A 7,454-nucleotide genomic window follows, 5' to 3' on the forward strand; every position below is an offset into this window, starting at 1 on the left:
ATATCTAAAAAATCGCGGCAAAATATATATGTATATATATATCCGGCCTTCATTCTGATGAAGGCCGGACCCGGCCGAAATGTCCATAATCAGCTTCATTATATATATATATAATCCGCTTCATATATATTAATACATAAATATATATATATATATATATATATATATATATATATATATATATATATATATATATATATATATATATATATATATCTATATATATATATATATATATATATATATATATATATATTGTGAGACGAGGTCCGTTAACAACCAGTAAATATCGCTAAATGGATTCATAGCACACCATTTGTACTTGCAAACCAGTATTGCTTTTCTATTTAGTTACCGTACAATGCAGAATATTAGATCACATGCTAAAATGAGGAAGGGACGAAAATACTACGATGCATATAGCACGAACACTTGAAATGCATATAAGTTGCGGGTGCCACCATGCCGAGTTTTACGACGTATTGTGGTTAAATGCCCCATTCTGTACTGGCGTGTCACCACAAATTTCTCTTGCAAAAGATTTTTTGTATTGGATGATGTCTTTGTAATGTCAAAAGCACGCTAAAAGCTACACAGTGACATAAAACTGTTTCACACTTATAGCGGAGAGTCAGGCTCTCAGCGGTTCTCACTTCGCAAAAAAAAAGGAATCTCAGCGAACACTGAAAGGATGCTTGATAAAGTAGCATCCCCGCCCGTCATGGCTGCTTGCAATGCTAGGCTACCATCTTCTACGCATGCACGAACAACACACAAAAGCGAGATTCTAGATCCGCGGCCTGGCAATTAACGATCGTAATGGCAAGTTATTATGTGCCATAAGAAAACTGAGAAAAATAATGGAATAGCTAGCAGAGAAGTGCTAAGTTGTGACGTTTTTTTTTTCAGTGACTCTTAGAAGACTATATCTACATATCTATCATGTGGATATCAATCTAAATACGCATGCGTTTCGTCTACCTCTTTGCAATCTGTGAGTTATGGCATTACAAGTATGATTTCAAAAACATTGCTGTTGGACGTTCCATTCTACTGCTGTTTATGAACAGCTGTCTGCCGCCTGCTGTCTACAAGTCTACAGTGTCAATTACCATCAAGCGAAAGACGGCCTAAGTGTCTTTATTTCTACGCTTAAAATTTTGATCCATACAGTACACAACAGCTATCGCTATTCGGCGTACCATGCATATGGAATTCTCTTTTCATACCTGGCACCTGCGCCATAAAACCTCATATATCACCATCATACCATGCATCACTATGGGCGGTGTTTTCTTTTACCAACCACAGAATTTTTTTAATATCACCTCTGCATGTAGAAAAATTCTAATATTGAGCGGGATAGTAAAGTCTTGAAATTACCTGGGAAGCAAATATTGTTGTTGCCCAAATCACAATTAATCTTCGAATGTCTGGTCAACTTAGAACCAATTTTGCACTTGACGCTACTTTTGAGGTAATAACATAAGTTGACGACAAAATAATTTGTATTGCAGTGCTTTTTAGGCTTCAGTGCATAAGAAAGTGTTTCGTTAAGAAAGTCGAACAGTGCACTTTCACCGCTATTTTGACTGCGCTTATCTAAAAACAGGTGTTAGTTCCAAATTCTTTCCATGTGCACGGGCCTTCTGAAGAAACTGGCTTGAATTCATGCATTGCAGTATGTGCGCGAAATAAATTGGTTAAAAAGATGATTGGGTATAGTTCCCTTATTATTCATTAAGCTTATTGCTTTCAAGCTTAGAGGGATACTGAAGAAAACTTTTGTTGCCGAGATCTTTAGTCCAAATGGAAGCTAAGGCGCTGAAACTGCTTGACACAGCCTTGCTTTCATCGAGAAACTAGTGGAAATGAACGAAGTTCATGCATTTTTTCGCAAAATCTCGCATCTAGCGGCCGCACTTTGAACTAGAGGAAGTGACGTTTCTCTGACGTTCTCTGGGCCGGAGACCTACGTACCAGCCATCACCCGCATGGATGGCGGCGAATGACAGCGCACGACGTTCCATCTGAGCACTTGCTCCCAGCCGCATACAAGCGGATCTTGTGGCCAAGTCTACAAAATTTTTTGTTGCCTTCAATGTTTGTGTTGTGTGCTGGGGCCCTATAACGTAAAACTATTCCAATATGTTTTTATTCCAATCTCCTGACGTCAAATTTGCGTAACCGCCAACGCAAGCACCGGGCGGTCACCCACGGGGTTCTCTTAACAGACCAATAAAACGCTGTTTTTGTTCATAGGAGGTCACATTTGTTAGCTTGAAAAACAAATAGCATTGCCTACACCAAGCGGCTTGCATTTTCTAATTGTCTGACAAGAGGCGAGGAGCACGCTCAAATGAAGAGGGGTTCGATGGGGCCGAGCCGCGGTACTGGATATCGAGAACTGGATGAAGAGGCTGGCGCCGACGTCTGCGACTGGTCCGCTTTCCCTTAGCTTGTAGTGGCTGGTGGATATTCGGGGCGGCATGCAAGGGAAGCTTAAGAATGAGACTAGAGGAATCCTCAGCAAGGAAGAGTAGGCAGAACGCGGTCGTAAACGTTCCGAAAGTGCTCAAAAACATTACATGGCGATGCAAAAAGCTTTTTAATGCGCAAACTCATGCTCTCCGGTGGGGGCGAGTAGCCAGTGCCTCAGCGAACATCGGCAGCCAGCTTTCATTCCTTTCGGAACTGGGCAGCCTGCGGCTATACAGAAGAAAATTCAGTTTTTTTTTTGGCATATTAACGCCCCTTTAACGCGTGCACTTCACTTTGACGCGGTGAGTTTTTGTGGTCTTGTGGCGCCGCGTGACAGGCAGGTGAAGTGGGTCCAGCCCAAAACCTTTTGACCAATAGCCGAAGGCTAATTGCGTAAAGGTGTCGAATCAGACAACTGTTTTTCATTTGTTCGGTCATATCATATCAGATGGGAAGCTATCGCGGTTTTTGCGACGTCCCGTGACAGGCAGTTAAAGGGGGGGCGGCTCAAAAAAAGTTTTAGCAATCGCAGAGCGCTGATTGCAGAATTGGAATCGAAAAGTTTGGAATACTTTTACGTTATAGCACCCCTGCTTTGTGTTGCTACCAGTGACGCACCTGGCAGAACGCAGGAGAATGCCTATAGGTGCACAAACGGGAGTGGGAAAAGTATCGCCATCAGAGACAAAACATGTCACACATTCATGGCAGAGCTGAAGCTTCGAAGAATATGAATTCGCATTGCGCGCTCATCGCATCCATCATGGGTACCGTCAAAGCGTGACTTTCTGTGCTGTGAACACATCGAGTGAATAGCAGATGAGTCCTGCTTTGCTGCACATCTGCGGGATGTCCACGAAAGGGCAGCGCCTAAACCCTAGCGCTGCCCCGTACATTTTCGTCAGAAAGTGGAAAGAAGAAACAGCGGAGCACGTGGAGTTGCATTAGAAAAGAGAGTTCCGAAAGAATCATGTTTTTTTTAGTTTTTTATTGCACAGAAGCAAAACGAAGACTAGATTGGCGGGCGATGCGAAAAGGCATCGTAGAAGCTTGGTCCTTCAATAATTTTCATCGGAGGGGGGGAGGGGAATTCTGTAAATATACACCTGGTGGAATATCCATTTCGACCGCTGCTAATTGGATGCAGCCGTACGAGACAAGAGGAGACGAGCGGCCCTAGTCAATCAGCAGCGGCTGAAATAGACAGTCCACTTGGTGGACTCTTACAGAATACCACCCCTGGTCATGAAACTTCCGTGCAAGGCTGTGGCAGAGCTCCATATAGCGTGCGCAGTGGACGCACCAAAGCACTGGCGCAAGTAGAAGGTGGACGTGCAGATGCCGAACGAACGCCACAGGCTATGCGTGCACTCCCTATTGTGCGAGAACTGCCTGCCTGTATCGGTGCGTGAATATTGTCGACACAACGTCCACATCCCCGCTCTGTTTCTGTAGAGCATTGAGAAACTTCAGTGCGAACAATTTCGAAACTACGCCTTGCTTCATTTCGAGCTTGAACCCCGTTCGACACAGCGGCTTAACTCATTATTCTCATTGTACACTTGGACTAATCCATTGTTAGAAAGGGACTACAGAGCAAGAAGAAGAAAAAAGAACTATTATAAAGTGAGAGGATGGATGTCGTTGAGGCCCGTAGTACAGGGCCCCAATGGCAGCCGCCAGCGCTCGTGCTCGTCGTATCAGGGTCCGCCAGACCGGAGGCTCGGAGTGATGGAGGATCGCTTCGCGCTGAGCATATGTTGGTTGAGGCGATTTCAGAACCGGAATATACTTTGGTAGTTTTTGTCACTCAATCGTGACATGGAATGTCATCGGTGGTGCGCCGTAGCCTGGCTAGTTGGTGGGGTATGAGATTAGGAGAATTTGTTGAGGAGTAGGTTTGGATACGAGTTGGCTTGAAGCAGTGTCAGGAAGACGGCTTCAGCCCGAGTGAAATGATTTGGGTGGGAAATGGTATGGCAAGCGCCCTAGTCTGTGAAAGTAGAATGTCACCGTATGTGTTGGGCAAGTTCTGGAAGGCTTGATCTGCGTCACTCGCCTACCTGCCAGGTGCCCGGCATGTTACCTCTCGCGCAGCCGCTTGAGCGTGGTCTTTTTCCGACAGTGAGACGTGAACAGGTGCCCAAATCAGCCTGATGCGTGGCATTGAGGATTTGGAGTGATGGGGAGCTTGCGTGTGCTGGTGGCAGCGCGATCGACTTCCTAAGGTATATGACCCCTAGGGTAGGCTCCACATGCATCTTGGGAGTCTGCGATGATAGTGTGATCGTTTTTTGGGTGATCTCTTGCTGTGGCTGGCGATCTGGTTGATGGTGAGTGATATGGCCAATGTCTCCTCTGTGAGTGTAGCGTCGGTTTGGACCCTACACTACGTGGCGATATTACGCGGATCATCCACGACCACCGGAACTTGTTTTCCTTTGATTCCTATCGCAAAGGCGTGGTGGGCAGCGTCGGTATAGTAAACGGTGCGCTCCAGCTGGGCGTTGAGGATATTCGGAAAGTATCTAACAAGTGCACCCCGGCGACCATTATGATGCTTTTGATGCATATTGTCATGTATGGTCGCTATGATAAGTAAGGTGCGGATGTTTGAGGGGACGGGGTCTTCCTCTCGCGTAAAGGGTGAATGCTGCAGGTAGCCCAGCCATGAGAGGAAACGCCTGCCTGTGTGGGTCAGTCTTAACCGCTCGAGTTGCGCTATTCTGTGTCCTTCAATGTGATCCTCGGTGGTGTTGCACACCCCGAGAGCAGGTAGTCGTTCCGTGGAAGCATAGACAGGAATTCCGAGCACTTGTATTACGGCTCTTCTAGCAATTTGTTTATGCGGCTGGTCTGGTAGAGGGTCAGATCATGGTATGCGAGGTCGTAGCTAAGCCTGCTGATAATGCATTCCTCGACCAACCGCAGCACATCGGCTTCCTGGGATCCTTAGCGCCGGTTACTGACGTGCCTCATGATACCTATGATTTTCTCGCGCTGTCGTCCAAAAAGACCTACTATGATGTGAGCCCTGGCATGTATTTGGAAGTGATAAGCAACGATTCGGAACCTTTCTTGAATGGAAATTAGTATGCTTTGAATTTCCACTTCAGTCACTGGAATTGGTGTTTCGGAGCTGCTTCGGGGTCGGATTAATAGTATTTCTGGCTTATTTGGCGCACATTAGAAGTCTACATTCGTGAGGTACAGCTACACTATATCCATTGCCTTGTGCAGGCAGTCCTGAAGCTCTCCGCCGAAGTGGGTGCTCCTCCAGAGAGTCAAATCGTGAGCATATATCTCTTGGTATAGCCCCTCGACCTCCTCCACGAACTGAGGTAGTCTCTCCACAGCTATGTTGAATAGCATCGGCGAGAGCAGTGACCCCTGATGTGTGCCTGCGCTGGTAACATTAATATGTGATGACCATATGGGCCCATTCCCACTGTCACTACACGCTCCTTGAGAAAGGCTCGTACGCAATTTATATACGGGACCCACAGTGGGAGTGGGCTACATTCTCAAGGATGAGAGAATGGGAAACGTTATCTAATGCTCCGTTGACATCAAGTGCCAAAAGAGGGCGCGTGTGCGAGCTGAGGGGGGGGGGGGGGGGGCAACGAGATCCTCTTTAATCTGACGAAGAACATTGTGAGGGTACAAATGGGGAAGAATTCGAAAGTGTGTGAGGGAGAAGCTATTGTGCATCTCCAAGAAAGGTTGGAGGCGTTTTAAGATTACATAATCAAGCAGCTTTCCAATGTACGATGTGAAGTAAATTCGCCATAACTTTTTGCTCCACAGTGGTTTTTTGAGCTTGAGCATGAAAGTGATTTCGGCAGGCCGCCATTCCAGAGGGAGAGTGCCGGCATGCCAGTGCTGATTGCACATAGCACGGAGCGTTTCCAGGTCCTCATTCGGGAGATTTCGTGGCAGAATATATTGCATCCCATCGTCACCGAGTGCCATGTTCCTGTACATGTCTGCGAGTGTGGCTTTCATATTATGGACAGTTATGTCAGTGCCTAGCGGGTCACTTTCATAGCTTGGCTTAGAGCCACGGGGAGGCACCTGTGTTCAAGGTTCTTCAGGAGCTGGTTTCCGTCTCCTCCCTACTGGTGGATGACTATTTGAAGCGGCGCATTTTCATGCGATTTCGTGTTTCTCGTATCTATTAGTGACCGAAGGATGAACCCAGGTTCTCGCGGTGCCCAGCGTACCAATTACCTTACCACAAAACGTATGGCAGCTAACATTGGTCAGCTGGTCCGCGTATTCGTGGGCTGCTCTGGTGATTTGGGATATTCTGATGGCGAATTTTAGATTGAGCTTTTGCCATTTCCCCCGTTTTGTGAGACCTCGGCGCTCGTCCCACGGATGTAAGACATGCCGGCCCACCTCGGAGGTCTCTGTCGTCGTGGTTATGCGGATAATTGATTTGTTTAGATCGTTGCGTAAATCCATGAGCCAACTAAGATAAATTTGGTGGCTGTGATCTCCTGTTTCTCGATCTCTGCGGGTTTTTCGGAGTTTGGTCCAACTTGTAATGAAGGTTTTCTTTTCAGCATGTTTGTAACTTGTGCCATTGATGTGGATGACTATAATGTGGTGATCGGTACCCAGCCTGTCGCCCGTGTTCAGCCACTTGCACTGGACCCTTCGCGTGAAAGTCAGATCCGGCCAAGTGTCTTTCGCGAACACTAGTTCCATGGCGAGCAGACCTGGTATGATCGGTTATGAGGGTGAATCGGTGATTATGTGTGTGGTCTCAAATTCAGGTTCCCTTTTGTGTGTTATTGCGATATCCACAGGCCACGTATGTAGCATTGAAATCACCGCACAACCCGGACGGTGGGCCCATCTTGAGTTCTGTAAGTAGGTAATGGAAATTTTTCAAGCGAGCATGATGTGCATTGTATACATCTAAAATGTACAGGCTATATTATCGCATGACCGCGGGGCCAATTTCA

The 7,454-nt window shown here is 46.5% G+C and overlaps 1 protein-coding gene across 1 annotated transcript in view; it reads right to left on the minus strand.

The window, feature by feature from the left end:
• Positions 1 to 7,454, minus strand: part of LOC135898924 (uncharacterized) — a 172,291-nt gene that overhangs the window by 161,543 nt on the left and 3,294 nt on the right. The gene's annotated exons all lie outside the window — the stretch shown is intronic.

The sequence above is a fragment of the Dermacentor albipictus genome, chromosome 10 (genome assembly GCF_038994185.2).
Source record: "Dermacentor albipictus isolate Rhodes 1998 colony chromosome 10, USDA_Dalb.pri_finalv2, whole genome shotgun sequence".
NCBI lineage: Eukaryota > Metazoa > Arthropoda > Arachnida > Ixodida > Ixodidae > Dermacentor > Dermacentor albipictus.